Genomic DNA, 20,098 nt, shown 5'->3' on the forward strand with positions numbered 1-20,098 from the left:
AAGATACCTTAAGCCTGGAGCATATAATTTATCCACTGAGTTGTGCAAAGATTCCCATGCGACTTATATACTAACATTTACAGTAATCCCACATGAATAGTTCATGTTACAAACTTTTGGGGTCAAAAGGATTTTTATACCTTATATAGTCACCAACACAAAATATCTATGAAATGTACAAAAGGTAAGAATATATTAGGTATGTGTAAAGATTAGGACATCTCCATGTCATTTGTCTCCATGTTGTCTTACATGAACTAGATGATGGGGGTTGAAGGTTTATTTGCTGCCCTTTGCTTTCAGAACATGTATGGTAGTAAATATATTTGAAGTACTTTTTTGGTTTATTTTATTTTGGTCTATGTAAAAATGCTCATTTTAGTAAGAAAATGTAATGATGTATGGAAAGAATACCTGTATGCATTACAGCTACTCTTTTGTAGTCATACAGACTCCAAACAGCAGGATGCTCTTAATGCATACCTGTTATTGGATTTCTTTTATATTTCTCTCCAGCCTTATAGAAGTATAATACTTCTGCAAAATACAGCTGTGAGAGTACCTGAGAGATCTTGATATTTGTTAGAATGGAACTGTTGAAAGGATGAAATACCAGAAATTTGGGATTTCTTTTTTAATGCTTTCCTTTGGGCTCCAACCAGTTTTGGAGACAGAAAGCCAAATACTACCATAATAATAAATAAAGTCCTTATAAGCAGAAACAGGGAGTTTTCATCACAAACAATCAGGTAGCTCACAAATCATTAAAAGGATTATTGCAGTTGAAGGTAAAGGAAATCCCTTGTTTCTGTTTTCTGGAAGAATTTCTTCCATGCAAAGGCAAATACTTTCTGTCAGCATTTTGAAACCTATTCACAATGCATTGTTTATTTTATCTCAAGCTTAAATGGGAAGTTCAGGTTGTATCTAAGGAAGAAGTTCTTTACTGTGAGGGTGCTGAGGCACTGGAACAGGGTGCCAAAAAAGTGGTAAATGATCCAACCCTGGCAGTGTCCAAGGCCAGGTTGAGCAGAGCCTTGGGTGATGTGGTCTAGTGTGAGGTGTCCCTGCCCATGGCAGAGGGGTGGAAGTGGATGATCTTAAAGTCCTTTCCACTCCAAACCATTATTTGATTCTATGATCATTGTTATCCTTGATTCATTTTTTTTTACTCACAGAATAAATGTAAAATGAGGCTCATGAAATCTTTTGCCTTTGACTAACATGTTGCTGATTTGAAATGATTGAAAGACATAGATTTAGAGAAAGTACTTTACCAATATCTAAATTTGAAAGGCTGAATTCATCCTACTTGTAATTCAGTCAAGGCTTAGACTCTGTAAGAGCTGCTGCAATGCATTTCTCTTGGATGGGTGGGTGGATGGATGGATGGATGGATGGGCGGATGGATGGGCGGATGGATGGAGAGGTGGACGGATGGATGGATGTGACCCAGGATGTTTTTATTTATAATGTCTCTGTACCAACTTTTAAACATTGCTATAAAACAACAGAAGTAATTTCAAGCACAGTAGAAAGCAAATATTAGAATCCCTAGCCCTGATTCTCATTAACTTTAATGCCATTTTACACCATGCTTGCAGTGCACTGGGACCATAAACTGAATTACATTAAGCATAAAATGTTTCTAGTGTGAGTACCAGACCCTCTGTATTTAGAGTAGTATTACAATCAACCTCACAAAGAGGGTACAACACTTCCCCTATTAATGCTTGCTTTCTAACAGAGTGTTCATCACAGCTGCTTTCTGTTGGAAGTGCTGCTTCCTTTCCTGCATATCGTTGGACAAGCTAGAAAAGATCCATGGAAAGAATACTGCAGTTGCTGAACCGAGTTGGCTGCATCAGCCCATGCTAAACTGCTAGGGATATCCTATGCCTGTGTACAATTGATCCATGACAATCACTTCTCGATTATTGAGTGGAGCCTAATCAGAACATGACTGGCCATTTAGGGACATATGCATCTGCCATTGCTTTTCATGTAGGGGCATAGAAACTAAATCCCACTTATGGAAATGACTGGAAGAAGAGTGTGCCTTGTGTCATTGGGCAAATTCACAATGTCATTTCTGCATTTCTACTGTTGATTATTCAGACATTTCTGGAAGCAGTGAATAGCATGTTATATTCCAGTATTTCCTCTTATCTGGAGAGAATGCAGTGATTTTCTAGCTATTGGCAAAGTTTGATCTCAGGCAGGAGGTGAAGGAAGGCAGAAAATAGTAGCCAGATGTGTTGTTACATACCAGTGCTGCCCCTTTTAGAAGCTGGTGTTGTAAATAGGTCTGACAAAAAGCCTACAAATGTTTGTGAGAGTAACTCCAGATAAAATATATTAAAAATCCCTAAACAAAACCAAATAAAGCAGTAGCTTCAGTCAAAATACAAGTGTTATATCAAAAGTAATTTGAGTATAAGAATTTATAATGCTTAAGGGATATAATTTAGTAACATGTCTAGCATGACCTACTGGCCAATTAAAACACTTGCAAGGTGACAGCCACAAATAGATCTAATTTGCCCACACAGGCATTTAAGTCTGTCATAGATCTACAGATAGTTTGGGCAATAAAATCTGAAATAAAAAGAAACATCTTAATATGTTTCCGTTTGTTATTTCTTGGAGTCAAAATTCAGTTTGTTGCAAACATCCAGCTTTGCTTTTTTGAGATGCTAAACTATTGCAGAGAGTAATGAATAATAATGGAAAGAAATCTATGGTAATTATATTTTTCTTCCTAAGGAATTCAGATGAAGGATTAAAATAACAAAGAGGGTTTCTCAATAAAGGAATTAATGCTCTGATAATACATTCACAGAACATTCTTTTTTTATAGTACACAGATGGATGTCACAAGTTGGAACAAATAGTAAAAAATTGCTAATTGGGTAAATATCTAATGCATTTTGTAGATTAATAGTTTCTACAGAACAAGGTAACACACACTGTATTTTACCAGGAGAACATATATGCACATATATAATATACATAATATACATTGCATGTTGCGCATCCTTGCATCAAAGCTATCTGAGCTGCTGTAGATACATAACCCTGGGTGATACAGTCCCAGAATCTGCATGGTAGTGTTATTAGAGCGAATTATCTGGTGTGCCACATGGAGTGGTGCAGCCACACTGCTGCTAATTCCAAATCTCCTCTGTTCAATGCAAAACCCAGCAGCTCTGCATGCTGTGCTTTCACATTGCCCAAGAATGAGGCCCCTGTCAATCACTGGAGGATAAATGATTGGCACCAAGTTCCCACAGGCCTTTTTGAGACAAATTAAACTTATCCTGTGAAAGTGGGTAACAAACACATATGATGAAAGAAATGTTATTTATGGAAGTACTGTAAGTATAGGATAGGAATGTGTGACAGGTATCATGTGCCATTTGGCTCAGGCACCATGATTGTCTTAGATCCTTGCCACTTGCTCCAGAAGAGGACATGGTAGCCATCCAGACAAACTTGGAAAACATAAACCATATAGCAACCATAATGTAAATAGAACCATATCACTTTAGCCCTAGGGTCCCTCTGGTTGTTAGTCCTGTTTGGGAAGACAATACCAACAATTAAAACTGCAGTCTTATGAGATCAGGACCTGTCTGAATGCTGGATATTCTGATAACTGGTTTCTTTTCAAATGAGCCTTTTTTTCCTGATTCTTTACTTGGAGTCTATATTTACCATGTCTCCTCTGCAATATGCTCGAGCATTGCCTTTGTCTTCTAAGGTCTTCTAGCCATTTCTTGATACAGCACAAACTTATTGAGATTGTCATATATGCTTTAACCATGAAGGGGGGAAGGTACAATAGAAAGGATACCATAAGCACTTGAATCCTACTCCTAATTTCATGCAGCTGTTGATTGGGCCAGCGAACTGAAGTCAGAATGGTATTTCTGCTGTAAGGAAAACCCCTTATATAGTAACTACTGTGAAATGTTTTGTGATCAGTGATGAGTCCAAGGGTTTGAAAACAAGGCAGGGTCTTTTAAGGACAAAAGCTGTTTTGAGGAGAAATGGAAGAGCTCAGTAAAACTTTGTCCTTTGGAGTTTGTCTTTCTTGATTCTCTTTCCTTACATTTTGTTTCATTCTCCGTTCTGCTCCAACCGCAGTACCTAAGATGCACCCATCTGTTAATATATAAAAAGGGCTCCCTCTGTTAGTACCTATTAAAAGTGCCATATGGCTGAGGTATAGCCTTAGGTGGTGAGAATCATAGAGTGCATCTCTAAGTGAAGAGAGATTTCTGCATTTAAGGTTTTAATTAGGTGAGTGCTTTTTAAGTAGCACCACATTTTCCCCTTAAATAATCACTAATCCTTGCCAAAGAAATAAAGAAGATGAAACTGGTCTAAAATACATCCTGACATGTATCAATGAGCCTTCCCATAGTTCTCATAATGATTCCCATCTCTTTCAAAGTGGTCTCCTGAGGGTGCATGATCCCTCCCACCCTGGTCTGCCCAGCTTTCCTATTTCACTACTGCTGCTACAGATACGTGTGTACTCTGGGTTACACAGCACCATCTGTTACAGAGCAAGGAGTTGCTTATTTCAAGTTGCAGCTGCAATGTAGCATTATTGGAGGGGCAGGGAAACAGCAAAACAAATTTTATGGTTTCATTTCACTTAACATGATGGAATGACCCCACTTGCAGCGCTGTGTGCAATTCTGATGTCCTCAACATAAGAAGGACATGGAGCTGTTGGAACAAGTCCAGAGGAGGCCACGAGGATGAGCATGAGCTGGAGCACCTCCTGTATAGAGACAGCCTGAGAAAGTTGGGGCTGTTCAGGCTGGAGAAGAGAAGCTGTGTGGAGACCTCACATCAGCTTCCAATGTCTGAAGGGGGCTACAAGGATGCTGGAGAGGGACTCTTCGTTAGGGACTGAAGGAAAAGGACAAGGGGTGATGGGTTCAAACTGAAACAGGGGAAGTTCAGGTTGGAGATAAGGAAGAAGTTCTTTACTGTGAGGGTGCTGAGGCACTGAAATGGGTTGCCCAGGGAGGTAGTGAATGCTCCATCCCTGGCAGTGTTCAAGGCCAGGTTGGACAGAGCCTTGGGTGACATGGTTTAGTGTGAGGTGTCCCTGCCCATGGCAGGGGGTTGGAAATGGATGATCTTAAGGTCCTTTCCAACCCAAACCTTTCTATGATTCTGTGAGTGGGATGGTTGTTGCAGAAATCTACCACCTCCAAGCAAGGAATTCCAAGCTAATGCAGTGAAGGCAAAAGACCTCTAAAGAGAGACCTGGCAAAGTGCAATTTGAGATCAAGGCTAGGCTGGACAGAGCCTTGGGCGACATGGTCTAGTACGTAGTGTCCCTGCCCATGGCAAGGGCTTGGAACTGAATGATCTTAAGGTCCTTTCCAACCCAAACCATTCTGTGATTCTGTGATTATTCTGATCTGCCCGACTGCTGCAAGAGGCAGGTCAAAAATAGAGCCAAGAACTGTCAAGAAATATCACAGATCTTTTATTTCTTTGCTTGTTTTCTTTCTTTTTCAATGCCACCATCATTTGTGTAAAGGGCAAAAAACTACTAAGGGTAAATCACATACTAAGTGGGTGTGAGGATCTGCTCTGTCACACTAAATAGGATGTCCAAGTAATGTCACTCTGGAAAAATCAGTGGACAGTGCCAACATTCATTTCTAATTGTTACTGCCGAGGAGATCTTGGTTGTGCTATATGGAAAAGAGACTGCAATAATTACTACAATTACTCTGCTTTTTGATAACTCCAGAGACATAAAGATAACTCAAAAATGTCTCCATTCCATGGATTCAGATTAATTCCCTGCAATTCACTGTCTTGGATTGTGTCTATACTGGTTTTCCACTTTTATGTTAAGCATGTTGAAGACCTCAGTCACTGTGGTATCCAAAATCTGTTAAAAATACCCAAATGGATGTCTCTTTTTCCTTCCTTTGCCTGTTGCTTAACAGAATTTAGACATAAAAAGGCTTCTTTGATACCAAAATTTTTTCTCTGTGTCTCCTGGAGCACTTAAATACTTCATCTCCCCCTTTTGTCTGTTAATCCCTTATAGCACTACATGCTAAAGAGTAAGTAAAATCTTAATCATTTCCGTTCACATAAGTGGAACCAGAGGCACAATGCAGAATATATAATGTATAACTGGCTCTTCAGTGACTACTAATGATTATCTTCCTTCCCCAACAAATTTCTGATTCTTTTCCAAAAGAAAATGAAGATGTTTCTGAAACTCTACTTAATCCCTTTAGTGATTCTCCTCATGATAGTGATAATGAGCAGAGAGGACTCAAATGGATGCAGCACCCTGATAAATCTGATGGAGCTGATTTTCAGGATTTAAGGACACATAGAAAAGGAAAGTTTCACTCATTTGCCTCCTCCAGCAACACTCATAAGCATTAAATGGTAATAATAGATGATATACATAGGATATTTGATACTAATGATCATAGAATCATAGAATAGTTAGGATTGGAAAGGACCTCAAGATCATCTAGTTCCACCCCCCCTGCCATGGGCAGGGACACCTCACACTAAACCATATCACCCAAGGCTTCATCCAACCTGTCCTTGAACACTGCCAGGGATGGAGCATTCACAACCTCCCTGGGCAACCCATTCCAGTACCTCACCACCCTAACAGTAAAGAATTTCTTCCTTATATCCAGTCTAAACCTCTGCTGTTTAAGTTTCAACCCATTACCCCTTGCCCTATCACTATAGTCCCTAATGAATAGTCCCCGCCCAGCATGTCCAAGACTGATTATTTCCTGCTCAGGGACTTCTGACACCATTGTTTTCTGAGTAATTCAGAGATCTTTTTTTGAAATATTTTTCCATTCTTCCATTATTTTTATTGGATTTTATTCTATTTTATTTTTTGTGAGAGCTGCATCAAAAGAACCGTGAGCAGCAGCTGAAAGAGGTGATCCTGACCCTCTGCTCTGCTCTCATGAGACCTTCCTTAGATATAAGGAAGAAGTTCTTTGCTGTGAGGGTGGTGAGGCACTGGAACAGGTTGCCCAAAGAAGTGGTGAATGCTCCATCCCTGGCAGTGTTCAAGGCCGTGTTGGACAGAGCCTTTGGGTGACATGGTCTGGTGTGAGGTGTCCCTGCCTATGTCAGGCAGCTGAAACTGGATGATTTTAAGGGCCTTTTCAACCATAACTATTCTATGATTCTAGGATTGCGGGAAAACTTACATATTAGCAGAAAATGTTGTTTTTCTGTGTATGAAGAACATTACAGGGAAAAGAAGATGGAAGTTGTATCCATGCAGTAAATAAAAAAATTGTGAGGCTTTCATTAGATGGCTGTCAGGAGGATATAGCAGAAGAGTTAATACTTACGCATATTGTGATAATACTGCCCAAGGAAATTAGGATAATCTGGTCTCCATGTGAAAATGGAAAAACTTTGTGTGTACATAAAAGAAGAAAAAATTAAAGCAGGATGTCACTAAAGATTTATTTATAGAGAAAATACACAAAGCAAACCATTAAAACTGAAAATAAGTTATTCAAAATGTTTATTTCGGATGTAAAATAGAAACCACCAGTCAGAGGGGGATTAATCTCACTGAAGCTTAGACAACTAAAGCTGAACTAGTTACCCAATGCTCCCTTTAAGCCAATGTATAGGTACAGACGTGGTAAATGGCAATTTTTCTGAGCTGTTGAATAGATTAGGTAAAGGCAAGCTGGAATGTCCTCCAGAAGTGCTTGTATCTCTCTGCTCTCTAAAGGGAAGTGGGGGTTACTTGTGTTGATGGAGCATTCACATTTGGATGAAAAGAATGTTATCCTTAGTGCTCTGTATTTACTTGTCTGGGGCAGTAGAAAAAGGGATAAACCTGCAATGGAATATTTCACCCACTTGTACTAGAATGATGGTGGGAGAAATCAAAGGGAAAGTCAATTCTTTTCTTCCTACCTTCATTTATGAACAGCCAACTAAGGATCAAATGAGGAGGGATCCAAAAGATGTATCATGTTTATCTACAAATATCAGAGTGAATTCCCTGGCATATCTGCATTTTCCTGCCCCAAACCTTTGCTCTGATGCAGGGACCAACTGCTTTAGTCTCCCTGATGTCTACTAAAATATCTCCTTTCTGATGGGATTTGTTTTTGCATTAATCTAGTACTTATTGCTAGAGTGTAAGTGAAGCAATGTGAGGCATACTTCCATTCAGTGCTCCAGCCCTGGCACCATCTGTATAAATAATAGTACCATATGTATGTAAAAACAGCATCACCCAGAGTTAATAAGAGCTAGTGTTCAGATGGATGCAGAAAATGCATTTTATTTACAACTATGGAATTTATTGGTTCTTTTTTAATTAGTTCTCTGTGCAGCAATTTGTTTCCAATGCTTTCTTAATGAAAATACTGCAAGTTGCAGTTCTAATGCCAGTGTGAGGAGTTTTACCCATTCAATCTCTGTCCTCATTAGCTAAAATGAGTTTCTCTTCACTGTTAAATAGTCTTTTTAAAGAAAAAAAAATAAATATATACATATATATATTAAAATGAGAGGTAAGTCCTTGTTGCAGTTAAATATGCAGGGCTGCTGCGCTTAAATATCCATCACTGTACAAGACAGTAGCACTGCTATACAATGAACACAGTTTCCCATTGTGGTTTGTGTTCTTTTCCTGACAGGTAAGCTTTTCAACTCTCATTTTCTCTAGATCTGCACAAATCATGTTATCATTCCACCAGTTACCTTTAAGCAAAACATGGAGTGCACAATTGCTGCTCCCTTAGCTGAAATCACAGGAATTTAATGCTAACCATGTTGCATGTCTTCTGTGGGCTCTTTTAAGGTTTATCAGCTCTATTTCCACTGTCACATGAATGAGAATTGAAGGGTTTCTGTCACCTTTTGCAGCTCTGATTTGCTTGCTCTGTAGTTAAATGCTGCAGCAAGGTGAAAGTCTGGTATTTCCCTGTGGCTCTTGGCAGAGTCTCAGGGATGGTGAAATAGTAATGATGGGCTGAATGGGTACTGAGTGATTTGCACGCTAGGCAGCCTTGGCTACATTTTCTAAGCATCCATCTCCTTGAAATTGTCTTTTCCTGCAAACAGACATATTTTAATCTGAGTCAGCATTTTTCTTCCTGATAGTTAATCCAAGCTGAAAGTCAAATGCCAGTGATTTTGCACCTACCCAAAGGAACATAAGATTTGCCACACTGGTGCAAACTCATCAGGCCTGCTATGTAATTTCTAGTAGTCTCCGGCACATGATATCTTATCTGACCAGTGTTTTATGTCTCTCATTTCAGTGTTATCTGAGTGCTTCCCAGAATAATTCAGCATATTCATAAAGTTGATTTTCACTCCTTCCCTCCACACAACACATAGAATCATAGAAACATAGAATAGTTGCCAAACATGAGTCTGGGAGCCCTGTCTTTCTAGGAAAGATAGGCAGTGAATGCACAGACCAAAAGAGATGCGACCTGTTTCAAGGCAAGTGAGAGTCTAGTTAACTGGCCATGAAGTTTGGGTGTTAGAGATGTGTACTGTGTGGTCCAGGTTTCAGCTTGCACCTGAGGATAGAGGGGATAAAGACAAAGCATGTTTTAAAATATAAATATTATATAGCCTAAATATATTGTATTATTAATAATAAATATTTTATATATATTTATAAGTATTTTTCTATAGCTATATCTATAAACATAAATATATGTAAATTATGATATTGCCTTGGAGCACCCTAAAGGTGAGGTAAGAGGGAGGAAAATAGGCTACCATGTAAGTGGTGGTGCCTCGATGTTTTAAGATAACATGTTCAAGTTGCCTTGATTAAAGAGGTGCAGTGGGAGCACTATCCTTGCTGTTCTCTGCCAGCAGCTTTTACCTGATAGGCAGACCACTTGGAAAAGGATGAACAAAATCATTCACCTCTTTGTTTCAAGTGGCAACAGGAGGAAACATCCTGTCCTGAAACAATGGGAAATGCTAGCATCTCTGCACTATGTTCTCCTCATGAGAAACAGGATTTCTCACCGATAACCCAATATTGTCTCCCCTCCCAAAGCTCTTCAAATTGCTTTTTAGAAATAAAGAGATAGATATGAGAAAAAGGCTGCATAGAATTATAGAATCATAGAATTGTTTGGGTTGGAACAAGCCTTAAAGATCAGTTACTTCCAACCCCCCTGCAATGGGCATGGACACCATTCCAGGAGGATCTGCCTCAGGGTTTTCCTCATCATTAAGGTGAGACTGACAGGCCTTTGTTTCCCTGGGTTTTCCTTTTTTCATCCTTCCTGCTAAAAATGAGGGTTATGTTTCTCCTTTTCCAGCCAGTGCATTGTGTAACTGAGCAAAATTAATGCGGCTTAAATATCAAAGTTCCCTCATGGATGGAGAAAGACCACTGCTATTTTCTTGGTCATTCGGTGCCATCTGTTTAATGTCACTTAGATTTAGCTCACGCATTGCTGGCAATTTTAACCTGTTTTTCAAGGCAACAAAAAGAAATCATAACCCTTCTGCATCCTGAGATGAGGAAGGTTTCAGATAACTTTCTTTAGTTACTTGTTGATATGTTATGAAGGAAATCCCAAGTCAGAGGGAGGGTTCTTTGAGAAGTAGGTTGACAATGTTTCTCCAAAAAAGACAATATGAAAGGAAAATTAGTATATTCTGTGGGTTATGACCTTAAGAAGAAGCAAGGCCTTATTTTTAAGTGGGTTTGGTTCCTTGTCACTCCAGACTTGCATTACTATAGGCATAAAGGAGTTCTTCCTTTAAGCTCACCTTGTTCAGAGAATGGAATTGCTAGTTTATTTATTTCCATATGTCATCTTTGGAGGTACCTTTATTTTTCTGATCTGTTCACCATTTTCACCTTTTCACACTGTATTGCCATAGCAAAGTGTAGATGTCTTGGTGGTCCCTGCTCTAGAGCAACACTCAAGTGCAACCCATAGAGTCATAGAATCATAGAATAGTTAGAGTTGAAAAGGACCTTAAGATCATTCAGTTCCAACCCCCCTGCCATGGGCAGGGACACCTCACACTAAACCATGTCACACAAGGCTTCATCCAACCTGGCCTTCAACATTGCCAGGGATGGAGCATTCACAACCTCCCTGGGCAACCCATTCCAGTGCCTCACCACCCTAACAGTAAAGAATTTCTTCCTTATATCAAATCTAAGCTTCCCCTGTTTAAGTTTTAACCCGTTACCCCTTGTCCTATTGCTACAGTCCGTAATAAAGAGTCCCTCCCCAGCATCCCTATAGGCCCCCTTCAGACACTGGAAGCTGCTCTGAGGTCTCTATCAGCTTCTCTTCTCCAGGCTGAACAGCCCCAACTTTCTCAGCCTGTCTTCATATGGGAGGTGCTCCAGCCCCTGAGCATCCTCGTGGCCTCCTCTGGACTTGTTCCAACAGTTCCATGTCCTTTTTATGTTGAGGACACCAGAACTGCACACAATACTCCAAGTAAGGTCTCATGAGAGCAGAATAGAGGGGCAGGATCACCTCTTTTGACCTGCTGGTCACACTCCTTTTGATGCAGCCCAATGTGGGTGGTGAAACATCTGCAGTGACGGCAGCATTAATGGTCAAAAGCAGGAGGTATATAAAAATGGTTGGAGGTTGTTAAAGCTCTATGGACTAGAACAAGTGGTGTGAGAGAAAGACAGCAAAGTGTCATTGAGTCTTTGGTGGATTACATGAGCTTGTTTATGCTTCAGGTAGCTTCTGGGGACTCCTGAAAGAACTTATTGGAAGACCTTGTCGGAACCCAAGTTTTACAGCTCACACAACCTCAAAAATTAATTCAGGGCTTATGTCAATTAGCTGTATGACTCAAGAAATAAGAAGTTGCTAGAGGTTGAAAAGGAGCTGTGTCTTGGATTAAACCTTATGTTAAGGAACCTGTGTAATGACTTTTCAGTCTTACACAACAACTCTGGCATACAGAGTGTGCCATGAGAGAAAAAATGAGGTCAGTTTATTCATAAATAGATTTTCCCCTTGTTTTAGTGGGATAAGACAATGATGCTGAGATTTGGTATTCACCTTCCATTTAATCAGAGTTGAACTTGTTGATGTTACTATCTGATGTTGCTCATATTCATCATCAGATAATTATAAATCCCTATAGTCTTGCTACTTCTATAATACCATTTGTTTTTAAGAGTTTTGGCAAAATTGCTATTTCTTATTCCCCTCTTCCCATCTCCTTCATTATGTGTCACCTCCCAGGCACCTTTGTGAAATGGATTTTCGTGTGATCCCCAAAGTTCAGACAGCAACATTCAGTTCTGAAATGAGATATCACATGTTATATTTCTTACATATAATTGTGTCATATTCTGCAGTTTTGGCTTTTAGGTGCTGATTCTGACACTGCTACAGACCTTTTTTATAGGTCTACGTAACCTTATGAGTTACACATTTCTTAAAGACTTTGCCGTGTATTGTGACAATACTAAGGAATGCATCACTAAGACAAATATTTACAGCTCAGACATAGAAATGCATGGGGCAAAATTACTGCTAGGCATGTGCCAGTCTACTAGCATGAAGATGGAGAAATTCTGGGCTGTTTTTATTGTGCAGTGAATCCGAAGGATCTGGCTTACAGACAAAACACCTTACACAGACTGTTGAACAGTGACTGTAGTATGGGCTTGGCATTTGTTATTGTGGGGTTTTCTGTGGTTATTGTGTTTTATTCCCAGTGTCATCCCATTTCTTTTGCTTTAGGATCAAACTGAACTATTCATATCTGTGTACTTGTGGTGGTTCCTGAAAGTTGCCCATGTACTTGCATTAACATTTGCCTATGGAACTCTTTTATTACCAGTAATCTGCAGCTGCCAGATTAGAAGTCATTGTCAGGGACAGAAGTCCTTTGTTCTTCCAAAGGATCATTAATGCTACTGGGGTATATTTCAGTGCAGTTGAATCAAAGGTGGCTGTTCAGCCCCACTGATGCAGCCTTCCAGTATCTGAAGGGGGCCTACAAGGATGTTGGAGAGGGACTCTTCATTAGGGACTGTAGCAATAGGACAAGCGGTGATGGGTTCAAACTGAAACAGGGGAAGTTCAGTTTAGATATAAGGCAGAAGTTCTTTACCGTGAGGATGCTGAGGCACTGGAATGGGTTGCCCAGTGAAGTTGTGAATGCTCCATTCCTGGCAGTTTTCCAGGCCAGGTTGGACAGAGCCTTGGGTGCCATGGTCTAGTGTGAGGTGTCCCTTCCCATAGCAGGGGGTTGGAACTGGATGATCTTAAGGTCCTTTCCAACCCAAACCATTCTGTGATTCTATGATTAAGAGAATGAACAGGAGGAATTAATTACTAAGTCAATATGGAGCAATATTGCACGGGGTATATAATCCATCCTGCTATCTCATTTCTTCTGACAGACCTCTTGTGTTATTAGGTGTGTCCTGTTTTAACAATCTGTGGTTAAATTTCCACTATAAGCAGAAATGGACAGTGTGACTGAATAAGAACAGCAGCATTTCTGCTGTGGGCAGTTGTTCACTAGAGGAATGTCGAACATTTCTATAATGAAAAGTGGGTATCATTTACTTCCCTAGAAGATTAGAGGAAAGTACTATTTGAAAAGGAATAACTTTAACTAATGAAAAAACAGGCCTTACTGCAAGCAAAGCTTCATTGAACAGAGTCCCAGGTAAAGCCTTAGGTCTTGAAGGTTTACAATGTAATGCAATTCTGACTAATCTGGTATCTGACTAGCTCCAGCTTCTAAGAGGCAGGAAGCACCACAGATTTCCTCAGTATTGTGACCTTTGTTCTTCTTTTCCTTGCGTTTTATTTTCTTTTCTATCCTGAAAATGCATCATTAAGAATGCATGTAAAAATTACATCAGCCCTGGGGTTAAACCATGAAGGTGATCAATGGACCTTAGAGATCATTCCCCACCATCGCAGGTGGAAGAGATTCAGTTCAAAGGGGTGAAGTCAGGACTTGCACACCAGCTTCAGAGGAAGGTTAACTGATGTGCAGGTAAATTTGATGCTGATGCTCAAAGCTGGTATCTGCATCCCTGAACACATAAGCAAACTATATCTACCACATGTATTTGGTCTGCATGGCAAGGTTTTAGTAGTGAGGAGCTACAGTGGTGGCTTCTTGAGGTGCTGTGCCCTGCAGCCGTGGAGGTCCAAATGGAGCAGATATCCACCTGCAGCCCATGGAGGTTAACAAGGGAGCAGATATCCACCTGCAGCCTATGGAGGTTAACAAGGGAGCAGATACCCACCTGCAGCCCATGGAGGGCCCCACATCAAATCAGGGGATGCCCAAAGGAGGCTGGAACCCTGTGGGAAGCCCACACTGGAGCAGGCTCCTGGCTGGACCTGTGGCCATATGGAGAGAGGAGCCCATGCTGGAGCAGGGTGAGAGTGTGAGAAGGAAGGAGCACCAGAGACAATGTGTGATGAGCCAACTGCAACCCCATTCCTTGTTCCCCTGTGCTGCTCAGGGGGAGGAGGTAGAGAAATCAGGAGTAAAGATAAGCCCAGGAGGAAGGGAGAAGTGGGGGGGAGGTATTTTTAAGATTTGGTTTTATTTCTCATTCTCCTCCTCAAATTTGATTGGCAATAAATTAAACTCATTTTCCCAATTGGAATCTGTTTTGCCCATGATGGTAACTGGTGAGTGATCTCTCCCAGTCCTTATCTCAGCTCTTGAGCCTTTGGTTATATTTTCTTTCTCCTGCCCAGCTAAGGAGGAGGGAGAGTGATGGAGCAGCTTTGGTGAATCCAAAGGTCTCATCCAGCCAAGGTCAGCCCACCACACGTGTGGAAATATGGGAGATTCCTGTACCTCTCAGAACTACCACACTCTTCACTTATCTGTCAGGAGAAAAGAATATTAGCAGCTACAAGTGACTAGAGGCAGAAAAATGTAAACATCCAGAGTTTTCCCACTTTCCCTTCAATATTCTCTTGAGGGTTTTCAGATACAGAAAAGTGAGATCCCCGTGTTACAAGATGCTATCTCCACTATCAGCCTTGCGGGTGAGTCTTGGTTCTCTATCGTGAATGAGGTGATGTTGCAGGATTTCAGCTATGTTGTATTTGGAAGCTGCTTTCCAGTTTACATCTGAAACTGGTATAGAGTGTACAGCAGCTTCAAACTGCTGCGTGCCCTAACTGCCCTAAGGGTCACAACCTCTGGCATTTCATGGTCACTGCAGCCAAGGCTGCCCTTGAGCTTCACATTCATCACCAGCCACTTCTGTTAGTAAGAACAAGGTCCAGTATAGCACCTCTTCTCATTGATTCTTCCATCACTTCGTAAAGGAAGTTCTTGTCAGCACATTCCAGGTACTTGGATTACCCTGCTATGTTGTCCTTCCAACAGATACCAGGGTCATTTAAGCCTCCCATGAGGATCAGGGCTTGTGAACATGAGTCTGATCCTATCTGTCTGCTCAGTCTTCCTGGTCTGTAGCAGACCCCTGCTATAATGTCACCTATCCCTGCCCTCCCTTTAATCAATTGAGAAGGAACGAAGTGAGCAGGAAACCTGTCTATTTACTCAGCCTGAGTCTGTGCACCATGATCTCTTGAGTGTCAGTTCCAGCATTAGTATGGACAAAGTGAAGGTGTTCTTTCCTTTTTGGGTAGCTTTCACTCCACTTACAGCCTTTTCTATTTAAGAAAAAAGATCATAAAATACTTAGTGAACAGGAAAGTAAGAATGGTTGCAAAGTGGATGGAAAAGTTAGGATTAGTTATGTCCATCCACTTTCGAGAGCCTTTCTGCTTGTCTGAGTAACTCTAGCAAGTAAGTTTTTGATATTAAAGGCACTTATTACTGACTTTGTGCAGCTAAATTCTGGTGTCTGCAGCGTACGTTTCTGCATCTGAGAAAGTTATCCTGAAAATCCCTTTGTAGTTAATGCCAGTCAATAGCAGCAAGTGAAATTTAGCTCATTCTGAAGTTGATGACTTTATTCAGAAGACCTCCACCCTAAAAATCTATTGACTGTATTGATTAGATCTGTAATTACTGTAATAGGAGCCTGGAGCCTGGGAGCCATTATACTCAGATGAAAGTACTTACACCTTAAATTAGCTGAGATGAATGTCATCTTCAGAAGGATACCCTTTCTCATTGAAGAGTTTCTAATAGTTCTTTGTGGTGTTTGTGTGAATGCAAGGTAGGAACTGGAATCTATGCTTTGTATGTGCAGCACAGCGGACAATGCATATCTGATTTCAAAAGGCTATCCAATTGATATGGTTATGCACAATTTTAATAAGTGGCATAAATAACAATGTGTGGCTTTGTATTTTGTTGCTTTGAGGGAAGGAGGTGTCTGATCACTGATGTATTTTGACAACTTGGTTTACAGTAAAGCATAATTAAGAGAAATAGTGTTTCTAAGGCTTTCACCTGCAGCATATAAAAATAGTTGTTCTCAGTTATGATTCAATAATAACAGACGACTTTTCCATCCCTTTCCCTTGATACCAAGTTTAACTAGATTTGCTTACGATGCATATGTATACAAACAGTGCTCACTAAGGAAGTAGATGTAGAATAAACACAAACACTACAAAAGCCTGCTTGTGTTTTTCATAGCAATGTATACTACACACAGGCCTGCTTCATGGTGTGGTGAGTTCAAGAATACAGTATGTCTAACCTCAGAAGTCTCTAGTGCTGGTGTCTCTCTTGGAGGTGCTGCCTTGTTGTTGATGTCTTTGCTAAGAGGCTTCTTATACAGTAATTGGAGACACAAAAATTGTCTATTTCCATTAAATGGCTACATAAATAGTGTAAAGATTTTATGTTTTAGAGATATACACGTGGTATAGGGAGTCCTTCCTATCAAAAGGAAGTCTCTTATGGTTTCATTGCATGGAAAAATCAAAACCAGACTAAGATTTGTTCGAAACACTCTCCTCTGCAAGGTGTATCAGTGTCGCAATCTGGCTTCTATATTTAGTCCACTTTGCAGGAAAGGGTATTTTTAAAGCTAAATACGCCATCCTCCAGTATGGGAACTGCTGGCATTGAAAAGGACACAAATTCTACTCTTTTCCTTTCTACAGCAAGGTATACATTGTATTTTTATAAATCATAACTTTCAGCCTCCCTCCCTCTTCCACTTCTACAATTACCTTAGACTGGAATCAGTGAAATACACATTTCTGAGATTACATCTACTTCATTGTTGGGATGTGCTTCATCCGTCTACTGACATTGTTTTGGGACCACCTTGGGTAGCCACCCTTCCATCAATAACATCTTTACATCAGCATGTCTTTGGGAATGCCATGAATACTTATCAGTTATTCTTGGTTTTGCAGAGCCTGTGATCACCCTGTGAAGTGGAATGGATTCTCAAGGCGTATCAGATTCAGACCCTACGTCAATGTCTGCTTTACTGACCACATTATAATGAAACTGCTATAGCCAATACACACTAATCGTATGAAAGAAAAGCTAAATTTTATACTGTGTGTTAGTATAATTGTGAATATGTTTTCTTTTATTTTTTACCCTTTCACTGCAGATATGTTTTACCTTATGTTACAGATTTTAATTATGTCCCCTGTGTATCTGGGGAATGCTATTTCTTTGCCTCCAGATTCAGTATACAGTGTTCAGTAAGACATATAACTGTTAAATCATTTCTATTGTTTGTGTTTTTAACATGCTCCTGATCTCCATTTCTGCTCATTTAAAACCATGAAAGTCAACACATTCTGATTCTTCTTTTGCTGTTGTTTTTGTACATTTAAAAAGGATCTAGCTTAGTTTCTCCTGCTGTGCACTGTCGCTATAGAATTTGCTTTGCCAGGCTGAGCTAAGCAATTTCGCTATTATGTGTGCCATTTACAAACGCATCAATTAGATGTTTATTTGAGCCCATTGTATGCACAAAACACTACATTTATTTATGAGAAACAGTAGGGAAAAAGCAGGGCAAACAAACATTAAGACATATTGTACCATGTTTTTAAGAGGAGAAGACCTTTAACCTGTTAAAAAGTCAAGCAAAGCATCTCATGAAAAATGTCAAGTTTTGCATTAGGTTTCATTTCATTGGTTTCCATGCAACAAGCATTTGGGATTTTGTTCCGTTTTCACCCACACCATTTTCTGCTGAAATTCTGATGGAAAATGCCATTTACATTCTTCCTTAAATGTGTTGTGTACTAAAAATGTCATTTCCCTCCAGCAAATAAAGCATTTTAAAATGGTTTTAATTAAATATCATATAAATTCTTGAGGAGAATTTCACAAAATTATATGTATTTTATTCTTTCTGAAAAGTTGCATCTTTTGACATAAATGTTTCTCACCAGAAAAAGCTACCTCTATATGTTATGGATTTTTGGTTACTGTGAAGGTTCAGAAAAGAATAACAAATATAAACTAGATTCTCACCTCCAGTAATTTGAATTACATGCTTCCTTTCCAGAAAGCTGACACAGTCTTTCATCAGTAAAGGCTGAGCACTGGAAATGCTCAGAGAAATCTTACAGGTACTTAAGCTGCAAGAGTCAAACCTGTAAAACTTCTTAAATCAGGAAGCAAAAAAATGAGTTTCTGGTGGATTTTCTCTGGATCAACATAACTGGATCATTATATGTAATGTATATATTGGTTGCTATTAAGATAGCCTAATTAATGGAATGATACTCTGTTTTCTAACCAAGCTTTGTGCTGGCATGAATTTACAATTTATGATACCTACTGTTTACCTTACTACACAGTACACTTCTGAAATAGAACTCCCTCCTCCTATCTACTACAACCTGCAGGCTGCTTCTGTCAGAGCATTTGGCAAATCCTATAATGATGAAAACCATTTTCATCTAGTTAGTAAGAGCTGAAACAAACCCAGCTCGTAGCGATTGCAAGCAAATATTTCAGTGCTTCAAGCTGTATTTGAACAGTGGGTACAGACCAAACAATCCTTGCTCATTCACTAATCCCATTCATTAGAAGCTCAGTGATTACCTTATTAGTATGATGCAGTGCAGAGACAGACTGATGGAGCTTTCGCTAAGCCAGCAGACACAGCAGATGCATTTGGCATCCATGACCCAGGTGGAGCATTTCTCTACTGAAACTATAGAGGCTGCCTGGCTTAGAACAAGAATGAAATACCTACATGACAACATAGACATACTGCTCCCTGTTGTGTATTATAAACTTTGTTATAATGGCAAATGCTATTTGAAAAACAACACGATTTCATGAAGTTGCTATAAAACAGTAAATGCATGCTGAATCATACAATCTGTGTCATTGATTGATATGAACCCCCATTTGGACAACCAGCCGTTGACTGCAATATTGACTTCAACTTTGGTTTAAACTGCAACTGAAGATGTTTTCTATTGTTTTAGTCACTTTATGGACACATTTGTCTTCTCCTTCTTCATGGCAGGTATATCTAACAATGCCATTATACAGCTGTTTAGGTGAGAATACTAGCATAGTTGTTTCTTCTTTACAATATCACAGGCAGAGACACAAGAGCTCAAAGCTTCCCAAGAGCAAGGTGTTCAATTTGGGCAGATCCTACATGCCATCTTGAGGTAGAAGATTAAAGTAGGATCAGGATATGACAGGGGAAAATTTTAATAAAAGCTATTTTCATGGGCATTAGGATCAACTAGATGATATTAAGGTCCTTTCCAAACCTAAATATTCTATGACTCTATGCTACAAAAGTTAAAAAGATCCCAACAAAATACATTAAGAAGAGGCACATCAGAAAGATAGTGAGCTAAGTACCTAGTTCCATTCTTAAGTTGTCAGGTCCTCTTACTCAGGAGTGAAGATGAAGCAGTTTCTGTCTCTTGTGCCTTAAGGACAAGTGTGAACATGAGAAAACAAACGTATTTGGCATGTCTCTTGCTGCCACAGACAAGCCATTCAGGAGACAGAGAAATTTCTTAGATCTGAGGTCTTACAAATGGGAACTGTTCACCAAAGCTGGGTCTACAAAGGGATATAGGTGTGAAAACTGATAGTGCTGTACTTGCTTGTACTTATACATGTGAAGACTTTTACTGGATAT

General features: G+C 39.8%; 1 protein-coding gene across 2 annotated transcripts in view; it reads left to right on the plus strand.

Annotated features, from left to right (window-relative positions):
- TSNARE1 (t-SNARE domain containing 1) overlaps positions 1-19,311 on the plus strand; it is a 380,410-nt gene extending 361,099 nt beyond the window's left edge. For both annotated transcript variants that reach the window (XM_034063960.1, XM_034063963.1), the window contains exon 11: positions 17,370-19,311. The gene's annotated coding sequence lies outside the window, so the exon portion shown is untranslated. The remainder of the gene's footprint in view (positions 1-17,369) is intronic.
- Positions 19,312-20,098: the final 787 nt, after the last annotated feature.

Source organism: Melopsittacus undulatus, chromosome 1, assembly GCF_012275295.1.
Source record: "Melopsittacus undulatus isolate bMelUnd1 chromosome 1, bMelUnd1.mat.Z, whole genome shotgun sequence".
Taxonomy (NCBI): Eukaryota; Metazoa; Chordata; class Aves; order Psittaciformes; family Psittaculidae; genus Melopsittacus; species Melopsittacus undulatus.